General features: G+C 38.2%; 1 pseudogene; it reads left to right on the top strand.

The window, feature by feature from the left end:
• Positions 1 to 600: 600 nt before the first annotated feature.
• Positions 601 to 2012, top strand: LOC141431549 (ATP-binding cassette sub-family G member 4-like; annotated as a pseudogene).
• The last annotated feature ends 24299 nt before the right edge of the window (positions 2013 to 26311 follow it).

Below are 26311 nucleotides of genomic sequence, written 5' to 3'. Positions count from 1 at the left end.
TAAGTAAATAAAATAGAATGTTTTTAAGTTTTTTTTGTTTCAATCCCGCCATTTGCAGTGCAAAAAAGGACCTTGTGAAACGTTTCACAATCTAATGTCAAAGTTGCGATCACACAATGCACCTCATTGGATTGCCGATAGCGGTATCGTCAGCAGTACGCGAGTAGAAAAAGCTTTATTCTAAACCGAGGTTCTTTTCCTATCTAGTGGCATTTAGAAATATTTTGAAACTATATAAATAAATAAAATAAAATCAATAAATATCATGGGACACTTGACACCAATTGACCTAGTCCCAACCCAAACTAAGCAACGCTTGTACTATGAACACCTAGGCATTGGATAAACATACTTATATAGATAAATACATATTAAACATCCAAGATCCCAGAACAAACATTCGTATTATTGATACAAATATCTGCCCGGGCCGGGATTCGAACCCGGGACCTCAAGCTTCGTAGTCAGGTTCTCTAACCACCGTAATCGTAGTACTCTCTTATTCGTTGATTCATAAAACTAATCGCATTAGGTACGTCATCAACAATTTCCTAACCTTAGCTTTCTTTTCCAGACAAGCCGACTTGCACAGTAATAGACATGTCTGGACCAGCACCCAATCCAGAAAAACAGAAACGCACTCCCTAACTCCACTAACCTCGCTCCCGTCACTTGCACCACCTCACTCCTGGACTCCAGCGAAAGCTTCACCAAGAAACCTGTGAAGACCGGATTCCCCACATCATCAGGCTTCAAGCAGTTTGGATTTTGCTGAAGCGTACATTCCGAAGCATCCTCCGAGATCAGATGCTGACGCATCTAAGGCTATGTTCGCATACGGTCGTTGGGCTGCTGATCGGTTTCCTGTACTATGACATTGGTTCTGACGCCGCAAAGGTCATGAGCAACGCTGGCTGCATATTCTTCACTGTCATGTTTACAATGTTCACGGCGATGATGCCTACAATCCTAACATGTAAGTTAAATATGATGTGACATGAAATACTTATGATTGCCATGTGTACAGCAATTCAAATTTTGCACCAGTTTAACCCTTAGCAATATTTGCTTCTGAGTAACTTGCGGAATTGTCAGTTCCTACAATAATAAAGATATGCCTTTTTATGTACTGAGACTAATTAATTGTGTTAAGTACTTTATTGAGTCGGATGGATGTTAATTGTTGTTTTTGTTTCAGTCCCGACGGAAATAAGTGTGTTTGTGAGAGAGCATTTAAATTATTGGTACTCATTAAAAGCTTTCTACTTTGCAAAAACGCTTGCGGACCTACCCTTCCAGGTATTTTATTCACACAATTTAGTAACTTTGTAATATCATATATGCCTCAGGTTTTGTAGCTTCGATGGCAATTGTAAAAAAATACAAATGAATTCAACCCAACTATTGACAAATGACGTCCTCTTTTATTTGTAATTTATTTCTCCGCAGATAGTCTTCAGCGGTGTATATGTCATAATAGTGTACTTTATGACTGGCCAGCCGATGCAGACAGATCGATCCTCATGTTCACTACCATCAACATCCTCACAGCTCTCGTGGCACAGTCGCTAGGCCTCCTCATCGGGGCCGCCATGAAGATAGAAACTGGCGTCTACCTCGGCCCTGTAACCACCATCCCGGTCGTTCTCTTCTCTGGCTTCTTCGTCAACTTCAAGGCCATACCTGGCTACCTTCAGTGGGTCACTTACCTCAGCTACGTAAGATACGGCTTCGAAGGAGCCATGCTCTCCATATACGGCTATGGAAGAGAGAAACTTCATTGCTCAGAAGTCTATTGCCATTTTAGGAAACCAGAGTCTTTCTGAAAGAAATGACTATGGACAAAGCAAATTTTTGGGTGGACGTCGCAGCAGCTCAGCGCTTTCTTCGTCTTCATCCGGCTTGTTTCGTACTTAGTGCTAAGGTTTAAGTTGCAGATGATGCAGTAGGCACAAATTTAAGCTTTAATGTTACGAAATGTTTCATTTAAATGCAGTTTGTGTTGGGTGGATATTTGGGATTGCAAAGTATGTACATCTATACAATATAATAAATCTGTAACAAGTCTATGTCTGTACATTGAATTTTTGAGTAAAACTGTTTCTGGGGGTATTTTTGGTGCAATAGAACCCTAAACAATAATTTTTAGAATTCTGTTTGTCTGTGCGTTTGCTAACGCTAATCTCAGAAACGGCTTAACCTAGGAGTATGCAGTTTTCACCAATATATTTTCGTTTCCTTAGATTAACATTTAGTGTTTTTTTATTTGAATCGGTTCACAAATAAAAAAAGTAGTAAGTAGGTACGTCAATCTAAAGAATTTTATCGAATACTTTTGAAAGAATCGTTGATTTCGCGAAAACCTGGGTTACCTATTATAGTATTTCTCATATAGGTATTGTCCGTGAAATGATTTAAAACTTATACAAAAATAAAATTTGATAAATGGGTTCTTAGAAAAACAATTCCAAAGTAAGAGCAGCTGACATCTAATTGTAGCAGCATGTCGCGAGGTCATTTATCACGCTATGAGAGTTAAGTCAATTTTGATGGCAGGTGTCTTTTGTAAACTGCTAGGCAGTTAAAACAATAAATGGCTGAAATAATTCTAAGTCCACGCACACGAAGCCGCGGGCACAGCTAGTTTTGTAATAAATCCAATCGTTACGTTGAAATGTTTAGGTTCCTTTAATTGCTGATTGTATTATGTGATTGCGGCCTATTTGACTTAGCAGCAAGCTTGTAACTAAGATATAAAATCGAACGTTCTGTACCGGTGATTGGTTCTCAATAAGATCTTTCGTAATATCAACAATTAAGTATAATTTATAATCTTATGTCAGTCAACACCAAATTTTCGTATCAACGTAGGTAAGAGTTAAATTAGAATGAGGTTTAATGAAAGGTTTAGTAGATAGTTATCTAGTTGTCGACTCAGCCTTTGAAATTATTGTTAAGTCACGCATGTTCCAATAGTTTTAAGAACAGAGAGCGCCATGGGTTTGTGGCCTTCTATTAAAAGCATATAAAGACCGCTTTATAAATTGTTTCTCTTTTCACACTCAAGAAAAAAATCCTTAAGTTCGTTAGTCTCACTCACGCAAATGACGTTCTCAGAAATGGTTTGCAACAAAGCAAGGTTAGCAAGTACTGGTTAAGATTACAAACTTACCTCTATCGATTAAATATCATAGTTATCAAAGCTGATCGCGTATTTATCACGGAGTGCTATTAGTTCCAGTTTTTACCATTAGCAAAGATAATTTTGTGATGGATAGAAATAATAAATGACAATATTATTATTATGACGGTATTACAACTCATGGTGAATTCTCAAATCGATCGTAGTTAGTTAGGTACAGTTAGCTCGAAAATAGTTACTTAATTCAGTGAACAAATTCTTCTGCTCGGTTATTTTAGAAACCTTCGATGAAGTAAACTTATTCGATACATCACAACTGGTTATGGTGATATTTCAAACTCTTAATTATATGAATATAATGCTGGCTAGTTTTGAACATCATCATCATCAATTACACGGTGAAGATGATTGTTTAGATGAAACTATGCATCTTAAAGATGATGTAAAAAATTCAATATCTATTAAGATTATACTATAGTGTTGGAAATGATTCCACAATGGTACTGAGATCTATGTATATTTACAAGCTTGTAATAAGTATACTTTATGAGACTGCTAATAAAGGCAAAATTGATACGTTCTTTAAGCTAGTCGAGAGTGGAATTCAATCTTAAGAATTTTATATAAGTAACTATGATGAGAATCCTAAATCAGAATCTATGGCTGAAACTGTACCAGCCCGATGAAAAACAAGAACGTAGTACTAAAAGTACGATAATTTCTCTTCAACAGTGAGATTAGCTTTAAACATTGAGGATACACCTAAAAAGATATTTGTAAACATACTGCATAGCAGTTAAAAATTCTCTTCGTGAATATCTAAGGACTGGATAAGCAATTTTCGTCTGAACACGTACAGGAGAAGTAGCACGATAATTGTTGAATTCAAACTAATTACATTGCTCTTAATTAGTTTGAATTCTTATTTATTGTCTTTCTATCATAATAGGTTAAAGCAACCTATTTTTATGTTTCGCTTTTCTACTCCATTTGGGAATACAGGCGTGATGTTTGTGTGTGTTTTTCTATAGTAAAAAGTTAATGTAAAGTAGCCATTACTACTTCTGTAATGTTGTCTGTTTTTTTTTTCTGCAATGAAAAGTTAAAAGGTTAAAGTAACCGAGCAAAAGGCGTTTTTTATATTCGGCAGCAGTTCCCGCGTGTTCTGACGCTTGGCGTAGGCTAGGCTAACGTTCGGTAGGTTTCGAAATATCTAGCTTAATAGTTCAGATTAGTTAATTTTACACTCCTAGGGGTTAATTAGATAAGGTTTTATAAACGCCGGGCCCATGACTTAATCTTAAGTTCCTCACAGCACCAATATATATTCGTATGTTGCTTTCGAGAATGTTTTGTGAACTTTGTTTGGTAGGAGTCTATAGTTAGTTCGGTATGAAAATCGTGTTAAATTCAGTTACTGGTGTCAAAATTAGATGCTAAATGTGTATACCCGTATCAATGCGGTTACGGTTTGTAGTGAATAACGTTTTGTCATCGTATCTTGTCGGAAAATATCGTATTTATCTTGTTTTCACAACTCAATGGTCTTAGCTCTCCTTGTGATGCGAGGTGGAATTCAACTAATAAGATAAGACGATTCGGAAGGTCCGTGCTCCACTGCTCTTTTACGAAACTGCACTATTATTTAGCTTGATTTAAAATAAAACGTCTCGTGTGGAAACAAGTTTTACTATACAGGGTGAAACATTGAACGTGAATCAAAATATTGTGTTTCATGCACAGTTTGCTGGACAAATAGTCTGGTTTCCATACATGGTTCAAATTAAATCACTAAGTCAATGTACGGAAACAGCAACATTTTTCAGACTATTTTTAACAAATGGATTAAGGCATTATATTATTGTCCATTATTAACTGAGTTCAACGTTTCACCCTGTATAAACCAAGGAAAACAGGAAAAAGGATATTGCTGTTTATAGCCTTGCGTTATATAGCAATTGAAGTAAACTGACAATTAGGTATTATCCGCCATCCGGTAAAGGTACACGGTGTCATGAAATTAAATAGTTTGTGTTATTTCAGTAAATGTTTGAGTAAGCCTGACTGAACTGACGCTCTTGCAAAGGTTTCCTACATGTTTTATTTGATATGACTTGATACATCGTGTTGCATTTGTCAACCACAAGGGTTTTTTTTTAAATTATGGTTTCGCGGAAAGCCATTGGTGTGGTGATCCTCGGGGACGGCCAAAGTTCAGCAATGAACGTTTCCCCGAAACACTAATACAGGTGTGCTTAGCTTATTCAAACATTTGCTGAAATATTTCGAATTGATTTACAGCACCGTGTTCGAATTTTTAATGGTTCCAGAATTGAATAAACATGACATTATGGACCAGAGTGTTCCACTTTTTCTTGTACTTTTCCGTTTCTGTAGAAAACGATCACAAATGGTTACCGCTCGCGACCTACCTGTACCTGTTCTTGCAGTTTTTAAAGTAAAAAAAAATGCTTGACCATAGCATCAATTTCACATAATTTTGTCAGAGATTCTTCATCAGTACTGTTTATTACCTTATATTATTATATAATATATTCTCTTCTATTTATTGATAATAAAATATTAGAATTATTTTACCTAGGACGTTATAATGCAAAACGGGACTCGTGCAAATAAGAATTTAAATAATGTCAATTTATGTTTTTGATCAAGCTGAATAAATGAAATGTTGATCTTCAGCGGAAGATTTTTGATATTAGTTTAATTTACTGGCGGCGTAGGAGACTACTCGCATGTACTCATACCTAAACATAAACTAGACTTAATTAGATTTAACTTACCTTTCCGACAGCGCTAAAGGTTTTGGTAAATCTCTATGTCTATCCTAATAACCAGTATTTATTAACATTAAACGACTGTGATTTTTATTATAAACACTTTGTTTTCTTCAACCATGTCCCATTTACCCGCTGTTTCACCGTACACACACACACACACACATCACGCCTGTATTCCCAAATGGGGTAGGCAGAGCACACAAAACGTTACCGCTTCGGAGCCACTTTTAGCAATTTTAGGTTTTAAGTTTTTCAAAAACGGTACAATACGAGTAGTGACAGGTTGCTAGCCTGTCGCCTACGGTATACCTTAACCTATATCCTTAGTCGCCTCTTACGACATCCATTGATTAAATTTATGTGATGGATAAATGTGATGCCGCGTCTCTGTTTGTTTTGTTCGAATCGACGGAGACGGCATCACATTTATCCGTCAAATAAAATTAATCAATGTGTGGTGAAACAGCCCCTTAATCTCATTTGTAAGTTGGGGACGTGCAGCCGGGTTCTTTAGACGGTGACTGTCCATCACTAATTCTGGGTTCTCCCTACCCAGTCGTCTAAATATATTTAATGTTTTTTTCCCGAGTGCACGCTCCCATCCTATAAAGGACCTTATATAAAATAAAAATAAGTAAACAAAAGCAAGGATCTAGTTTTTGGCATATAAGACGACACAACCGCAAAAAATCTCAATTATAGTTTATCTACATGCATATCATAACTTCCCTATTATATGTTCAGAAACGACTATCAAATGGCCTTTATTAAGAAACCTGGTATCTGCAGGTGCATCTTAATGTTCACATTAAAGTACAGTGCATCTTAATGTTTACATTAAAGTATCGGTAATACTTTTTTTAACAATGCATATCTGTACATATTGTAGAAAACTTATGACATGCATGTAGATAATAATTATTATTCAAAGTTAAAGTCAAAGTCAAAGTCAAAATACAGGCCATATCTGAACATATTATAGAAAACTTATGATATGCATGTAGATAAAGTTATGTATGCGGCTATACATAATTAGGCATTAAAACACTCGTGTGATCTTATTATGAAACTCGCTCATTATGCACCAGCCACATAAATAACTATTAAAATACACAGCGCCTTTAGCGGCGCCAATAGAAAACAAATAATAAACTGACAATGAGGGTTTTCTGAACGCTACATTTTCACCCTTGGCGAGGCTTGTCAAGCATCTACCAACTCCAAGCCTATACAAACGCTGCAATGCCATTTACGAGCAGTAACACGCTTGCAAGCGCACCAGTGTATTCCGGACAGGCCAGCATGGAAGACGTGGAAGACTCTTGTGTTGAGCTTGATATATTTTTATTTAAAGAAAAAGGATAAAATTTGGAAACTTACTTATGCAATGAACATTCGGCCATATTTAGTAGTAATATGTTCATGATTGCTCTGGATTTACCTGTCACTATTGTACCGTTTTTGACAATCTTAAAACCTGAAATTGCTAAAAGTGGCTCCGAAGCGGTAACGTTTCGTGTGCTCTGCCTACCCCATTTGGGAATACAGGCGTGATGTTTGTGTGTTTGTGTGTTGCTCTGGATTCATTAGATATTGAAATGAAAATTGCTAGTAATAACTTTGTTAGTTTGCGTTTATGTCGTGTTTATCGATTTCAATTTCCAAGGCACACTATATGTACTTACTAGTAAATTTAACGCCATCTGTTACTCGTTCCAAGACACTCACTCGCTTTCCATCGAAATTTAAGACTTTAACGCCATCTACGTTCACAGTAGCTAACTACACACGAATTGCATGGTTACTGTGACCAGATTGTAGATGGCATTACTCATCACTTTTTTAACTGTTAGTGAACTCATTCACTAACAACATGGTGTTCATTGATATGGACCTCCGTAACGCCTGAACGCCTGATTCAATAAATTAACATGAAATTCTGTTTGAAGCTATTTGGTAACAATATTTAAATGTAAAGGAATTGGCCTGCAGTTTTTATCGACAACTTTTATTTTTCTTAGAGAGCTTCATGATTCTAATCCATATTATTTTATACTTATTACGAGGTTTTATTATTCTTTTCAACAAATTTACTTAAACGAGTCTTATAATTCTGCGGCACCAAAATTAAATCACCTCCCGCTCGAACATATTTCCAGTCTCGCTATATTAGGTTTCGAATATTGATTCCAATGCTAAATTAGTTACAGTTAGGTATAGTTTTTACAAGCCCCTTTACCTACTCCTAAATCGCATTATTGCAAAGCGAACCCTGACTCTCGCAATTTAAGTTGATATTGCAAAAGAGTATAACAGTTAGATGATTCTTTTTGAAACTAAGTTTATTAACGAGGAAATAACAAGAACAAAGGATTTGACAGTCCGAGACAATAAACTACCGGTTACTTGTGACATCCCTTCCATATACCGAGGTAGGAAACTATATTTCGTAGATATAACTTGACCACCCATTAGGTACCCGCGGTTTCGCTGTCCAGAATGTTAGTTGTAAATGAACTAAAATAATTACTTTGCTCACCCACGACCTTATGATACACACTACATCTGTGCGCATCTGTGCAAGAAATGGTGTTCATGCAGTTCCTCTGAACTCTATATTGCTCTGAAGATGAGTGCTGGTTGAGTTGGAAACGGGTCGGTGTAGGGTGGTGGTGATAGCTGAGTTTGTGTGATTTGTGTGTGTTATTACAATGTGGAGATGGAGGAACTGCATGCATAAACAAACTTTTCTTGCAAAAGGTCGCGGGTGAGCAAAGTAATTTGTTTTAGTTCATTATTATTTGTTATTAGAAATTAATCCTTAAGATCCTCTGTGACAGACAAACGGAGAGTGTATATCGACATTAACATGATTCTGTTTGTTACCCTCCGTGTACGGAACCCCAAAAATGTATTCGTCGTATGAGGAAATGATAATTCGTAATCTTTACGTATTAAATAAATACCTTCAAACATTGCTGTGTAAGCTGCCTTGCAAAATTTTTCTCGTTCAATGCAAACGCGAACATTTTTCAATAATAAGCTAAACAAATAGCGCACATATTCCCCCGTATGTTCTCCTCGGGTGCTTTATAGTCGTATTCCATTGAAATCCCTGATCTTTGATTTTTACAGGGTATTGTTTGTTAGGTTTTGTTTTATTACGTTTATGGAGTTAAATGGGACCGTTTCTGAATGGCTGTAAAACCTAAATAATTCAGATTACGGTGCGTTCAAAATTTCAAAACAAAAAGTAGTAGGTTATTTTTGGGCGGTTAGTCTGGGCTCGCACTTTTGCGTGTTTCGGCATAAATGCAAAATCACATTTGAAATTTACCAAGACCTCGGTGATGGAAAACATCGTAAAACATGTCGAGCTAAACTCGATTTAAGACGTGAGTTATCCGGGTCATTATATTTACTTACACTTCAAGAAGAAATGAAGAAGAAAGAAGTTTAAACCTTCAGATTTTTTTTATTCGTTGACATTCCTAGCTCTATACCGGGCACATCGTGATATATATGCCGAAAAAAAGAAAAGAATTGGTACAACGAGCGAAGCGAGGAGTTGTTAGTGTGAATTGTGACCACTATGCACGAGCTGAGCGAGCGAAGCGAGCGTGCCGCGGCAGCGGCCGGCGAAGTGCCAGGACCGATATGGCGTCGTTTCATGATACGCCTAGGAATTTCATGATCTGCCTAAACTGGCCAAATCATGAAATAGCGCCATTTCACGATATGCCTAGGAATTTCGTGATCTGGTGGATTTTACGATCGGCCGCCGTCATATGCAAGCCGCTTCCAACCGAGGCAACTGGAGGTCTATGCGGGAGGCCCACAGTGGACGTCATACGGCAGATGATGATGATGATGATGACACGGTGAAATCGACAAACGGCCATTCAAATCTTCGCTGTTATAGTCAAACCAGCGATGATAATATGCAGATTATCTGGTAATGAATTACCATATAGCCGAATACACATACGGTTATTACTATAAGCTAAGCATAACGCTGATGGAATATTGCAGTTACAAGAGGTTAGGAGATCGTACGGTGAAATGTGTGTAATAAGCTTAGAGCTTAGGCGGCTATTATGTCCGGTTCCGAGAACGTAAATTAAGATTATTGGACGAATTGGAATAGGCAAATCTTATTAATTCAGGAGTTAGACTCAACATAAAGTTTGACAATTCATTATGAAATCATTTTAACATGTAATGCTACAAGACAATAGCTACTTTCATACCTAATTTCAAGTGACTCTATAAGTTTTTCATTTACGTCAATTTGTAAACATCTTCATCTTTTGATTACGTTAACTTAAAAGTTTTTTTATTAATTAATACTAGCTTTTGCCCGCGGCTTCGCCCGCGTGGAATTCGGCTATTGTTGTTCCCTCAGGAACTGTGCATTTTACGGGATAAAAAGTAGCCTATGTCACTCTTTGGCCTATAAACTATCTCTATGTCAGAAATCACGTCGATCCGTCGATCCGCTTCGACGTGAAAGACGGACCAACGTACAAACATACAAACACACAAAAACACACATTTTCGTATTTATAATATTAGAATGGATAACATGAATATTGTTTTGCCATTAGTTTTTCCAGCTGCACATACACAGCTTAAAATTCAAATTCAAATTCAAAATTTTAATAAAAACTAAACTGACAAAAACAAGTCTTGTGGCCTAGAACTCTGTCAATAACTTAAACTTCAACAGTCGGGACCCATTACAGTAATGGGTCCCGACTGTTGAAGCTTAAATTACTAACAGCGTTCTAGATACTAGATCTGTTTTTCCTTTTTATTTTTTTTAAGACGGTCGGGTATTCGTTTTTTTGTTTAGTATTTAATTAAAGTTTTTTTAAGGCAGAAAATACGGATTATTGGATGCAATTGAAACGGAATAACTGACACCCATAATTCTAACAGCAGCATCCCCTCGCAATTCAGAAGAAGTTAAATTGAACTATGTTAATTTTGGTTCCTACTTCATTGTTTATCTGCATGTGTATGGTTAGAGCGCGAAGTCCCATATTTAAGTTTGTAATGACTCTGCGAATAGTTTGGGAGTTATGTCTGAGGGTGTTCAAGGGCTTATTTAAACGAGGTCCCATAAAGTTAAGCGCAAATGTAAGACGAGTTAATTTGGACTATGTTTAACAAAAACTGTTCGAAAGAAAGATTTGAATTGAAAGGAGATTTGAAAGGTTTAATACCTGCTGAGCTGGCAACGTTGCATTTTTGTTAGGTTTTCTCGATTATTCCATAAAATTTAATGAAAATTAACAAATGTGGGTCTGATAGAACACTTCTTTATATATAAGTGTGTGTCTACTCCAATAATTATTCGTAATAGACTTTTTTTATAAACCGTTAATAAACATTAATTCGTTTTTAAAGAATATAAAAGTCTATCACGAATAATTATTGTAGTAGACACATAAATTTATATATATCAGTCAGACCACATTTTTAATTTTCATTCAATTTTTATGGAACGCTTGGCTGTTAGTGCGCGAGTATTCATCCTCGTCATGCTCGTCGCGCTGCCGCAGCAAGGCTGTTCAGTGCGCGAGTATACATCCTCGTCATGCTCGTCGCGCTGCCGCAGGTCGGCCATGACGAGGATGACGTTTTTATTTTTTAAATATGTGGTTTTACCTGGGGCAGCACGATGAGCATGACGTTTTTATTTTTTAAATATGTGGCATTGGGTACTGGCCACTAAGAACGGATTCGTTTAAAAAAATAATTATGTCGTAAAAGAAAAACTAAAATCGGCGACGGGAGCAACGCAGTCTTAGTATTGTATTGTATTGTAACTCTTTATTGTACATGAAACATATGAAGATTGTATTGTTATTGCTTTTTTATTTCCTCGCAGTGGTCGTGAAAAGCACAGTGCTTAGTCTCGGCCAAAAGTGCCTTCGGGTCGGCCTTCAAACTAACTCGTTCATCAATTGCTTACTTTCCAGTCTCTACAACAATGTACTATTGTTTCTTGTAAAAGCTTTGTCGTGTACATTTTTTTGTAACAACAAAGAAACTCAAGTTACGTTGGCGGTTTGTAAAACTAATAGAGCTAAGTTTTGCAGAGTCTACAATCACTAACCGCTCCTTAACTACCAGTTGGATAACTTTTAGCTGAAACATCACAACAAAAAACGTTGGGCTACTTAGTGTTAATCCGCATTGGATAACAATTTTTAACGCCTGACGCAAAAAGAAGGGTGTTATAAGTTTGACTGACACCAACGTCTGTTTATCTGTGAAATCGTAGCTCTCAAACGGATGAATCTATTTCTATGCGGTTTTTTTACGTGAGTCTCCTTACGCAAGGTTCTAAAGATGCTGGCAACGTTCCCTCTCTGAATAGCTAAGTTAATTCTTTGTCCGAGGAAGCTGCCAGCTCTTCGGTTCCCTGTGACGTCTACTAACCTCTTTGTTTTTTCCTTATAAAGCTTCAAAGCTCGAGGACCCCACTTACCATGGGTCTCGATACCAAACGGTAAAAATTCGTATTCGGTGTCTAGAACCCTGTATACTTACTTTTTTGCCGCTTTAGATACTGCACTAGCTCTATTGCAGATTCCATGGAGATGGGAAGGAGTCAGCGTGTCAGTACAAGTAGCATAAAGCACTTGATCCATCTTCCACGGAACCAAACTCATACCATCCGGTCTCTTACCATCTTCTCTCGTAATACCTGCAGGCTCCAGGATGGATGGCACGTTGACAAGGGCGGCGTATGACGTCATTTACTGCAGCATGAATAATAATAATAATAATAATAAATCGTTTATTTACTCCACCACATTCCAGTAATAATTGATAAATTTACACATTACAGTTGCAATTAGATATAAGACTTGTGCGGTGGAGACTGGTGCCTGAACTAGGGGAAACCTGTATGTCAGATCACCAGGCCTCCGAACCCCAGATGTCTGCAGCTACAGAGGTTATGTTATAGTTAGAACTTAGGAGAATTATTTAACATGTGAAGTATACAAATAAAAAAACGAAATAAAAAAGTAAGTACAAAAATGAAAAAGTGGTACTCTCTTTATAAACATTAGAGATAATTCTATCCCTTGTTAAACTACACGCAGTGCAGATACGCGGTATTTACTCGTACGTAGTAGGTAGATAAGCGGATTTGTAATAATTCCCGACGTTTTGCTTTTATTCAAAACAATATTTTATAAAATTTATCTCAACTTCTGAATAATCTGTAAAGCTGGAAAAACGAATAAGTATAAAGTTTGTCTATAAAATTAATAATGTTCGTTTGAGGACTTCAATTAAGAGCTTTGGCTTAGGGGCGATGTACGGAACACTGCGTTTGGGCAATTTGGAACCCTGACCGCATTAGCTTCGTTCGACGCTTTGCCTTTTGAATTAAAAGCCGCTATTAAGTAAAAGTTTGTTGCGACTCTACTATTAGCAACACCATACTGAAATTGTTTTTTATATTTTTACATTGTTGGCAACATTTTGTCTTTTTTCCGTGCGTGATAACTTTTTTAATTAATTTCAGCTGCTTCACCAACTGTGTCTCAAAACTTGCATAAAAACAGTTCAGTGTTAAGAATTTAATGTTTTAACTATTGCAACACAAAGTACTTATCACGTTTCACGAAACAAGTAATAAATACTTCGACGTTTCGGCCATGCTGCAGTGGCCGTGTTCAATTCAATTCAAATTTTATTGCATTTCACGAGACGTGTTCGATCTCGTGTTCAAGATACGGGGGCCATACTAATCGTAATCAAGTGGGGGTAGTTCGAAAGACTCGCGCTGCTGAGCAAACGTAACACCCTACACTTCAGTCTACAGTACCACTACCATGAGTTTACAGTGACCGTACTCGATAGCGACGGCGTAAATTATTTGTATGGAGAATTGTACAGCGCCTCTACAAGTAATTTACGCCGTCGCTATCGAGTACGGTCACTGTAAACTCATGGTAGTGGTAATGGTCACGTGACCCAATTTGAAGTTGATTTTGAATTTCCCGCGACTCAAAAAAGTAGCGTCAAATCGCTGCGTCGAGCAGCAGCGACAAGATGGATTCTTGCAGGAATGTATTTGTGAATTTTCATATTGTTCTGAAATTCGGAGATTCGCGCTGTCATCGTTCATCCACCATTAGGTAGGTACCTCTCATATTTCATATTTATTTGTTTTCTAGTTTTTTTAACCCCCGACGCAAAAAGAGGGGTGTTATAAGTTTGACCGCTATGTGTGTCTGAATGTGGCACCTTAGCTCTTAAACGGTTGGACCGATTTGAATTAATTTTTATTTGAAATCAGGTTCTATAGCGATGGTTCTTAGATATGTTTCATCAAAATCAGCTTAGCCGATTGAACTTTGAAGTGACAAAGTCGCGGGTTTTCCAACTTATTGTTGGTTAGGTTATTACCGTACAAAAGAAAGACCCACTAGACACGTGCAATATTGTCCTCCAATGGACAACGCCTTTTTTTAACTAAACTAACTTTTTTTTAGCCTAAACTAACTATGATTGGTTTTTTGGAGTCTTTTTGTATTTTTTATTTCAACTCCAAATTTGTTACTTTTACGGGTATCCCGTGAAACCATATCGAAAATACAAACTGAGACATGGATGCACCGAAAAACCAGAAAAAGAGACCAGCGCTGGGAATCGAACCCAGGTCCTCAGCAATCCGTGCTGCGTGCTATAACCCCTGCACCACCGCTGGACAGGAATCTAGACACGATTTTTTTCCTATGCACACATATCTCAGGTTGCTTATTTCTACTACGCTACTTATGCAGCAGCACTAGCGACATCTATGTTCCGCTCTCATCGAGAGACGTCACACTCTTTCTCTCTTTCTCTTTTTCTGGTTTTTCTGTGCATCCATGTCTCAGTTTGTATTTTCGCTAAACTAACTACACTACTAATACTTGGCACTTGGCAAGTTTTTTCCGTCAGCAAAAATCGTGTACTGAAACTTTGAAAAAAAAAAGCTGTCTGTAACCAGTTGACGTAACGCTTAAGGAACAAGCTTCTCAGTATTCTACCACCGATTAGATTCCGGACCATTTCGGGGGTCCATTAAATTCGTGGTTGCACCGAGAATCAAACCCAGAGCTGGACGAGTGCCAGCTATCCTTTTAGGTTAATCCCGTTTCAGTAATACAACCCGCATGTTAGTTTTACAGCCCATAAACGGTACAAAGTAAACTATACAAGAACAAGAGTTACAACAACAATGTAGACACTAGGTACATTGTAGTTTTTACTTTTAACAATATAACAGCGACTCTTGAAATGGGAATAAATTAATTTCAAGGAACTGTTTTATAGGACTGTATCGTGTAAAAGGCGCAATACAAAAGACTGTACAATTTCCTTCGGTATCCTGAAGTCTTTTTCCCCGACTACCTGAAAGAGGGTTATGTTATCGAACGTGTGTCTATTTCTTTGCTCCACTCGGCAGTCTTAGGGCCTGTTTTACCACTGTCGACTAACTTTAAGTGATGGATATCAGTGATGCCGTCTCTGTTTGTTCTGTCCGAATAAACAATGACGGCATTACTTTTATCTGACACTTAAAGTTAGTCGACAAGTGGTGAAACAGGCCTTTAAATTTTTCCTGAATTCCATATGCCACCAATGTATCGTTTTTAGGGTTCCGGAGCCAAACTGGCAAAAACGGAACCCTTATAGTTTCGTCAAGTACGTCTCTGTCTGTCTGTCCGTCCGTCCGTATGTAACAGGCATTTTACTCGAAAACTACAAGATGCGTATATCAATGAAATTTGGAGTACAGATGTCTTGTCAAAGCCACTATTTAGTTTTGTAGTTAAATTACAACACGTAACAGAAATTGAAAAAAATATTTTTAACTTGCATCAACGTGTGGCACATAGTTCGACAGTTCTTTTGAAAAAATAGTAAGATTTCTCCAAAACGTTTTTGATTAAGTGAAGATTTCCGGAAATAATCGCTCCCAAATTAGCAAAAATTGTGTCCCCCTGTGTGATTTCGTAAAATAACCTGTGAGATTTCGTAGTGCTTAAGTTGTTTTTTTTTTCATATATTTTTATTATGTTTATGTACTGTGTGAAAAGCGAATAAATATTTCTATTTATATTTCTAAATATTCTGGAAACACGGTTCTAATATTTAATGGCAAACGTTGCTAATTCAAGAGACATTTTATAGTACAATCTACATCACTTCAATAATTAATGTAGAATGACTGTGTATCCAGTGGTTATTGCTTTTAACTATATCAGTATTTATATTATAATTAATTAAGCAATGAGGTAATTGCGTGTGACCTCACATTTTTAATTCAATTTAGTCTAGCTATAAACATTTTTAACTCCTGATCACTGATTAAAAGCGTATAAGCAAAAAATTCGCGAAGACAAATCTTAATGCATTTTTGAAAATAAAATTCAATTGTTTCAAAACACCATTGTATAAAACCGTAATATCCCCAGACGGTCCACTCGTTCTGAGTGCAACAAAACTTTTCTCAACCCTTCTGAAACTCCGGCGTGAACTGTAAATTTAATTCATGCGAAAGGTAGGCGCTGTAGGGTTAGTTGTTTGCGCGGCAGTACCTTTATAGCAACAGTGGTTTCATTTGTGTGGTTTTCGTAACAAAATGATGTGATATTTCAGGAACGTGTTAATATACTTGGAACGTGTAAGTAATTAACTAATGTAAACAAACTTCAGCTGCCAGATTTGGTAACATTCAAGGATTTTTATGATTTAACTTTTTTTTTGTAATACAAAATAGAAGTGTATTTCAATTCGGAAATGTAAATGTTATGATAGTTAATGGGGGAATTTCAATATTTAAGACACCAATTCTTCAAGCTTCATGCTTCGAAGGTCGAATAACCACCTGCCCAAGCAGGGTCTCCGTTCCGTTCAAGCAGGGCAGAAGACGGCCAGGACGTCCTCGGACCACGTGGAGGCGATCAGTTGAGAAGGAGGCTGGCTCAATGAGGGCTATCGTTTTTTGTCTCACTAGTAATAAATAAGAAGGTCCAGTTCACCAAATGATAATTTTTGAATGTAAATACTTGACTTAGTATTAAAAATGTCAAAATCGCTATAGGTGTGCTTTAAAATTTAGAGGGTTGGTTGGAAGATCCCTTTATCAGATTTTGTCTTGGTGTCAATGGAACCATCTCGGAAGTATGTCCTTTAGATGAAAAAAAGAATTTTGTAATTCGGCCCACAATTGGCGGAGTTATCGCGTAACAAACACAAAAAAACATACAGACAAATTGAGAACCTCCTCCTTTTTTGAAGTCGGTTATAAAACTTAAATCGAACACTATTCTAGACGAGTTACACTACAATGTTATATACATTTTGTTGTAAACAGAAGGCAAGAGGTATCTTGAAGGTACCCCACCTCCAGTCAATGCGCTGAGCTCGATAAATCGTCTTTAACTTGACAGCTGACGAGCGTCGTGGTCGCCATCGCTGTTTCAATTTTACTTTCTTAAATCGAGAGCAAAAATTACGGTAAATACAAACGAAAAAACAAAGGGTTGTTATTTACAAGTTCAACATAATTCGTTACGGGAAAAGCATAATAAAAAATTAAACTGTATTGTGCGTACGTACATAGCCTTAAAAACTGACAGTGTGGGAGAGAGGCTACAATAGAGGGATCTCTTTTCAGGCGGATGTTATGCCTCCGAGCCTACTCCGAAATTCAAAAATCGATGTTCGTGTCGTTCCGTCCCTCTGACACTCTATACTATTTAAAAACGAGAGTGAGAGGGACGGTACGATACGAACTACGATTTTAGAATTTCGGAGTAGCCCCTCTGGTGACCGAAGTCCGCAAGAAGAGCGTTGGAAGTTGTATTTATGCGGCCGAGTTGAGAAACTTTGTTGGTGTGTTGGAATTTTCTATGTTTGCTCACTAGATGGCACTATTAGTCGCTTCAACAGCATCATAAAAATAATATTCAAATGAGAGATCTGCCAGTTTGTCTGTGTATACAGAACTTGCGTAGACAGGCAACTTTATGCACGTGTAAAGGAGGCGGTAGAGTTTCGGCACGTTTCTTTCGAGAGCTCTCCCATTCACCGCTACGTGTCAAGTGCCTAATAAGAGGAATGAATTATTTACGGTTTCGTCTTTCCAATGCAAAGTTTTTAAGTGTCAGGGAAATACGGCCGTGAAAATAATGAGAGGACGGAGGGGGACCTAGGCTCTTTGTTAGGCATCCTAAGCGACAATTACTGTCGAGCGTAGCTCTTAGTATAAGGTTTTTGTCGTCACGAACACCTCGAACGTATTCACTAACTGGGTCAGAAAGTTTGACTTGTTCGTTGTTAGTTGAATTTCCGTTTATTTATTTCAAGGTAGTCAGGTATATAAGTTTAAGGCTTCGTTTCTATTGGTATTCTATTGGTTCATGATAAACACATTCCTCGCAACACTTCGTCGCACCTCTCTGGTGGAGACGCAGCCTACGATAGTAACGTAAATATTGTTTTGTTCATTATTTTAAGAAGAAAAAAGCTCCATATTGGGTAGCTACCCTACCTATCTTACTTACTTTATGCATACAAAATATATATTTCCCTTGCTCACGCCATGACGAAAGACTTTACCGATTCCATTCCTCTTTTGTTTAAAATTTTTCTAATATTTCCAAAATGGTTTGACTGATTTATGTGGTTTTCTGTAATGGGTTTGTAGGTTATCGCCGATGGTTCTGTTTTATTCATACTCGTATGTATCACATACGTTGTTTCATTAATTTTCTAAGGATTTCACTCAGGAGTACCTTGTTATGCTTCAGAAAAATACAACACGCTCGCGTCCAAAAAACATTATTGTAGCGATTAATAACTGCTACCTAAAAATTGCACGGTCGTATTTTGTAACGGCCCGCAAAAATATTTCGTCGTCCATTGCCTGGTTAATACGCCTGTCCCACGACGGCTACTTGGCTCCACACTCAATGTATTTGAAAAAAGCTTGTCGCTCCTTTTGTCGCAAAAGGTCGTGGCCGAGCTATTTGCAATTATTCCCAGACTAAAGGATTCTAAGAAATAGTAAACCTGGCTGTTTCTGTGCAGGAAGTGCACTCAACAGAACTAATTCGAAAAAACTACGAACAGAGCTAAACCTACCTGTATATTGCCGAGCAAAGCTTCCGGGTCACTTTTATACGACTTTATATAGAAAATGTCCCGTTGTTTTTGCTCGCCAGTCTATATTCTACTTAAAAAGTCTTTAGTAACTATTCGTGTTCGAGTGCTATACAAGCAACGGCCAAAGTGCATCCCGTGCTCTAAAGCTGGACCATTACGGTATTAAGGTTTTCGTCCACTATCCGATATCAAACTAAGACCGCAATCGTCCTGACATAGACGCAACAATTGGGACTTGCATTAACGGGTACAATAGCTCACAGGACATGATACAGGAGCTCTATTTCTTTGATTCTAAGAGAACGAGTTAGTAAACAAGGACTGGCAGGATGCAAAAACACCAGTCTAGTCATATCGCACGTCTGTATCCCCACATTTTGTGTTTTTTTTGTGGCGAGCCGCTACGGGTACTGTTAATTTTTGCCGCGTGTCAGAATAGGGTATATAAAAGTTTTTTTTATTGTCTTAAAATAGGAGTTCAAGCCAAGTATTTACATTCAGAAAGTATCATTTTGTGAACTGGACCCTGATAAAGAAGACCGTAGGTACCGGTACTCTGTTACAAAATGATAATAACTATGCTGTGTTTGAGCTTAATGGAATCGTTGTGAGATGCACTTTGGCTAAAAATCACTAAAAACTATGAAAATATATTTTTCAAACCCTAAAAATGGAACCGACTTCAAAAACCTTGAAAATAATTTTCTACTACTTTGAATTTATTTGTTTTCTTTGGCAGTCCTAGCATTTTAGGGCATCTAATGGACAAACACCTTAATAAATCTACTCGATACCAACTGTACAGATCTACAGTGTAAATTTACTGTTGGCTTTTAATTGAAATGGCAGGAATCTCTGCGTGAGCGTTTTACTGAACTGGAATTAAGTACTTCCAATAGTTCCAATGTTAGCCAATGGAAGACCGATCGATATATTTATCGTTCTTGGGAAGCTAAGTGGCTCAAGCTGCACGTGTCGACTTATATACGTGGTACGCAGGTAAGTAGCTGGAAACGACATGAACTATACTCGTAGATGGCGCTGTATCACAGCACGCATAATGTAACATTATACGTTATTTGACTGTTTTTTATTTATTTTATAAATCTAAGGCTGGACAATCCATGCTACCGAACAGAAAAAAAAATGTAAGCTACCTTAACATATGACAGATTCATAAAGGTTTGAAATTCAAGATTAGACATAGAAAGATATACATGCATGTGACTACACACGCTAGTAGCGCTATACTTGCTGCATAGAGAAAAGCGTTTTAGAAAGAGATAGACATACAGATTTTTCAAAAAATCACCATAAATCCAATTTTTAACCGATTTAAAATTTATTTTCGCTAAACATTGTTTGTATATCTATATTTTCATAATAATGTATAGAATATGACAAATTCAAGAGTTGTCAAATAGCGTATTATGACACCATTATGTACATATCATCATCAGCAAGACGTCATTGTTGAAGGAAGGCTTCCCTCTTAGGACGCCACAGGAATTTCAACTCGCCACTAGCATCCACCGCTTGCCCTAGTGTGAGACCTACCAATGCTTCGTCTCTGGTTCATCTTCGCCACTCAAGGACTTTCCTTCTTCAACGGTTATGTGGCTCACTTTAACTTGCACATCCTTCGAGCTGTCACTGATTTTAGTTCTTCAATAATTTCTGTATTCCGGATTCTATTAAAGAAACTCTAAGCGTAGTTGTCTTAATTGCTCGTTGCGTGACTCTGAGCTTCTCCAAGAGGCTTATAGTCAGAGACCACGTCTCAGAGCCATAGGCCCTCATAGGCAACACTCACTAGTCGAAGACTCTATCTAGTCTTGAGGCACTGCGGAATATTGGAAGAGAAGACTGTACCAATAATTACCAGCGATAATAATCCTACTAATATTATAAATGCGAAAGTTTGTGTGTGTGTGTGTGTGTGTGTGTGTGTGTGTGTGTGTGTGTGTGTGTGTGTGTGTGTGTGTGTGTGTGTTACTCCTTCACGCTAAATCCGCTGGACGGATTTGGATGAAATTTGGTACGTAGATAGCTGGACAACTGGAATAACACATAGGCTACTTTTTATCCTGATATTCCCACGGAATAGGGATAAAATATCGAAATAACAACCGCTGGGCTAAGAGTCATGAAATTCTGTATGTAGGTAGCTGCACGTCTGGAATATCACATAGGCTACTTTTTATCCCGATATTCCCACGGGATAGGGATAAAATCTTGAAATTACAACCGCTTGGTTTAGTCTTGAAATTTTGGACAGTTGTTCTTATCACAACCTCAATGAAGACCACGATATAAATTTTAAGAATTCCCAGGGGAATTTTATAAAATCCCGGAATTTCAATTGTACCAGATCGAATAGGTTACGCATGCGAAGCCGCGGGTCAACTCTAGTTTCAGTAATAATTCCAGCGACTCACGTAAACGCAATAGAATTTTACTCCCGCCAAGAACTCGTTTCTTGCGAGTTTGCAGGCGCCGACCGCTTGCTCCCTTTGACGACGCGAGGTCTCATTTGGGGGAGACACACGGCGTTTGGCTTGTCGATAAACGCTGATCGCCAAGCTATGTCTTTGATATTTTAAGACTTCAGTTACATGCAGAGGTGTCTTTACTTATAGTGCAGGGTGTGCGTTGCACACGGGCGCAGCGGTGTTAGGGGCGCCTGCCGAGGCACTTTGTACCTATTCCATTTTGATAGCGCTTCCTAGATGGCGCTAAAGTAATAATGAGGGCTATCGTTTTTCTTGGGCTATCGGCTATCGGCTGTTGCGTGAGGTTTTTAAGTATGGCTTTCAAAGTCTGTTATTACGGGCGTGAAAACAAAGTTTAGATTAAAATCATATTTAATACACCTTAAAACCGTACCATAAAAATATCGAGCATGCCACAGTGTTGCATAACGGGACAAAAGGGAGGACAAAGGTTTCCGAAAGACAAAACTGTCTCAAAACACAGACATTCATTGCCCCGGAACGCATATTTGCCATAATTTATTTCAGATATTGCAAAATATTCACAAAATTATTCCAATTATAAATAAACCCGCGTAGCTCACCCAAAAACGGAGACCTCACCCTACACTAGCGCGTCTAGCGGCGAATTCTTATGCGATAGCCCTCATTGCAAACGGGCGCTACATGGGCTAAAGACCCGCTGGTTACAGGCTCCTTTTGGTGTCAGTTCAGCCCATCATTCTGGCGCAAGGCGCACACAACGAGTGAAACAAGTCGAGTTTTACTCGATTAAATTCAAATTCATAATTATTTATTGCAAATCACATTACTATAGACAGGTGGAACAAACAGCAGGTTTACATGTGTAGCTATAGTCTGCTCAGCTTTTTTAACAGTCGGGCCAAACGGTGGATTCACACGTTCACGACGGGCCATGATTTTGCAGTTCAACGAGTTCCAACTGAATATTGGCAGGATAACTATTTCAGTCAAACTTATTATGAAAGGATTTATAAAAAAATTATCATTTTCAAGCGACTTCAAAAAAGGAAGATCTCAATTCGAGTGTATCTTTTTTTTGTATGTTTGTTACGCGATAACTCCGCCAATTGTGGGCCGAATTTAAAAAGTTCTAAAGGACATACTTCCGAGGTGGTCCCATTGACACCAAGTCAGGATCTGATGATGGGATCTTAGAGAAATCTAGGGCAACCCTCGAATTTTTAAAGCACACCTATAGCGATTTTGGCGTTTTTAACATCAAATCAAGTATTTACATTCAGAAAGTATAATTTGGTGATCTGGACCCTGATAAAGAAGACCGTAGGTACCGGTACTCTGTTACAAAATGATATAACTGATGCTGTGTTTGAGCTTAATGGAATCGTTGTGAGACGCACTTTGGCTACAAATCACTAAAAACATTATAATATATTTTTTTTAACAAAAAATGGAACCGACTTCAAAAACCTTGAAAATAATTTTCTACTAGTTTGAAGTCGGTGCCTCAGCACGAGCCAGCAGGAGTGATTGAAGCCCAATATATAGTATGTAGGTGAGGTAGACGACTATAGTTCCACTCCTGCTGGCTCGTGCTGAGGCACCGACTTCAAACTAGTAGAAAATTATTTTCAAGGTTTTTTGTTATTTTTTGTTATTTTTTTTTGGTTTTTGCTTTCAGTCTTGAAATCTCCTCTCAAACCACTGTGACAAGCATCTAATTTTAGATTGGTATTTAGAATAATTAATAGTACTAGTAGCTATATTGAGCTCCACTTTCGAATGTTTTAGTGCGGGGAAAAGGTAAATTTTTCGATTTAGTGCGTATTTCAAAACTTATTTACTTGCGCGGGCCATTTAAAATTCTTTCGCGGGTCCGTGTGTGGCCCACGGGCCTGGGGTTGAGCACCCTTTATAGGGCCTATACCATATGATTAAAGATGTGCGTTGTCAGTTTTGTTTCACTATACACTAACTTTAATTCCATCGCAGCGTTTTGCAACCCATTTCCCTCACGTATGTCCCCCCCTTCAGCCGAAGCAGGCGCCTACTGCGACGTGATTGAATCCAAATTGGAAACCGGATGAACCCCCCTCATTCCAAATTGGTTTATGCCCTTAAAAGTTCGACGTCGCCCGTGTGTGGCCCATACTGTTGTTTAAAACGTTTAGGAAATTTTCGATAAGAAATGATGAAGTTGTAATCGTTTTTACTTCGGCTTGTTTTTCGTAATTTAAGTGAGATATTTTTAATTAACGTCTTCCTGTTTTGGGCTAAGTTTGGAAATTGTTTTTGGAAGTTGGTTTTACGGAAGTAGCTCAGAAGGGTACGACATTAACTGGCACGATATAAGGAACCGCGTTCTTTAATGATATGGAACTTCACAAGATTCTTGATAATTAAAAAAAATGTTTTCCTCAAAAATCTATAAGTTTCACACATAGATATAAATAAAAATGAATCGTAAAATGTGTTGCTAAGCGCAAAACTCGAGAACGGCTGGACCAATTCAGCTATTTTTTTTTTTCATATCATCGTTAAAGTGTAGGGAAGGTTTTTATGAAGAGAAAAACTGGAAAAATTGCTGGGAAAAAGAAAATGCGAGTATGGAAGTGCGGTAATTAATGCATCACCTGTGGGTTTTAGTAAAATGCGGAGTGATGCGAATGTTTGCTACTCAATTTTATTTAGGCGTTTTGTTTTATTAATCCCCCTTATTTTGCATTTGCATGCTTGCTTGCTTGGCTGGAAGATGTTTGGACCTATAGTGTCTGAAATAGGGACGTTTTCTTCCATTTTTTTTCGTACACTACTTTTTTGGTTTAAAGTGGATTGCCGAGTAAATGAGTTTTATGACGAGTACCTTAATACTACCTACTAAATAATAACAAAAACAAATTTAAATGAACTAAAATAATTTCCTTGCTCACCCGCGACCTTACGAGTGTAGTGTGGTGGTGGTGATGGATGGGTTTGTGTGATTTGTGTGTGTTCTTACAGTGTGGAGGTGGAGGAACTGCATGAACACGCATATTTTGCATAAGCTTAGCTATCGTAAGGTCGCGGGTGAGCAAGGAAATTATTTTAGTTCATTGATATGGACCTCCGCAAAGTAACGCCTGATTCAATAAATTATTTAAAAACAAATTTGTTTACGTTCCTCAATTTACATTGACTGGTTGATTTATTTTGTGTTTTGATTTAATCTATTTATACTCATGCCACCGCATCCGCGGACCGGGAGACGAGCTGTCGGTAGGCCTCCAACAAGATGGAGCGACGACTTGGTTAAGATCGCGGGATCGCGGTGGATGCGGAAAGCACAAGACCGGTCTGAGTGGAGAGCCTTGGGGGAGGCCTATGTCCAGCAGTGGACGTCTTTCGGCTGACATGATGACTCATGCCACCTATAAGACGAGGGCGAAGCAATTTGGGTCGAAGAACTCGAAATGCTACAAACCAAGCTAATTATCAGAGTAATCGAACAGCCCAGCAACGTCAAGAGCGAAATGAAATTGAAAGGATTCGGATAGCACAAACCCGTGCAGAGCGTAATGAGCTGAATGCAGCTAATAATGTTGTAAGTTTCAATCGAGCTGCTTTAAATTACAATGTTACAATTGACTACAGTGCCTAGCAATGCGTTGCTATTGGATCTATGAACTCAGTTTGCCCACATTGTAAGGCATTGAAGTACAAAAATGAAGCCGCTGGATTGTGTTGCGCAAATGGCAAAGTGAAATTAATACCATTGGTGAAATTAATATATATATTATATATATTTAAAGTACCCAAAAAAATCTGTTCTGATATATTAGGTAGTGAAAATTAATAATTTCATCATATGCGGCATCATCACCAGAATTTAATTATAACAGATAAGTTTTCTACATCATTATATTTAGTGTAGATAGCCTAGATTTCTGTAGACTTGCTTGCTTCCATGCTCGCTTGCATGCTTGCTTGCTTGCTTGCATACTCGCTTGCTTGCTTTCTTGCATGCCAGCTTGCATGCTTGCTTGCTTGCTTGCATACTCGCTTGCTTGCTTTCTTGCATGCTGGCTTGCATGCTTGCTAGCATGCAAGCTTGGTTACACGCTTCCATGTTCGCTAGCGTGCATGCTTGCTTGCATTCTTGCATGCTTGCTTGCATGCTTGGTTACATGCTTCCATGTTCGCTAGCGTGCATGCTTTCTTGCATGCTTGCTTGCATGCATGCTTGGTAACATGCCTCCATGTTCGCTAGCGTGCATGCTTGCTTGCATGCTTGCTTGCCTGCTTGCATGCTTGGTAACATGCCTCCATGTTCGCTAGCGTGCATGCTTGCTTGCATGCTTGCTTGCATTCTTGCATGCCTGCTTGCATGATTGGTTACATGCTTCCATGTTCGCTAGCGTGCATGCTTGCTTGCATGCATGCTTGGTTACATACTTCCATATTCGCTAGCGTGCATGCTTTCTTGCATGCTTGCATGCCTGCTTCCAAGCTTGCTTGCATTCTTGCATGCCTGCTTGCATGATTGGTTACATGCTTCCATGTTCGCTAGCGTGCATGCTTGCTTGCATGCTTGCTTGCATGCATGCTTGGTTACATGCTTCCATGTTCGCTAGCGTGCATGCTTGCTTGGTTACATGCTTCCATGTTCGCTAGCGTGCATGCTTTCTTGCATGCTTGCTTGCATGCTTGCATGCCTGCTTCCAAGCTTGCTT

The sequence above is a fragment of the Choristoneura fumiferana genome, chromosome 10, assembly GCF_025370935.1.
Source record: "Choristoneura fumiferana chromosome 10, NRCan_CFum_1, whole genome shotgun sequence".
NCBI lineage: Eukaryota > Metazoa > Arthropoda > Insecta > Lepidoptera > Tortricidae > Choristoneura > Choristoneura fumiferana.
Note: the sequence above shows the minus strand (reverse complement) of the source record. Positions and strands in the feature narration are given on the sequence as shown.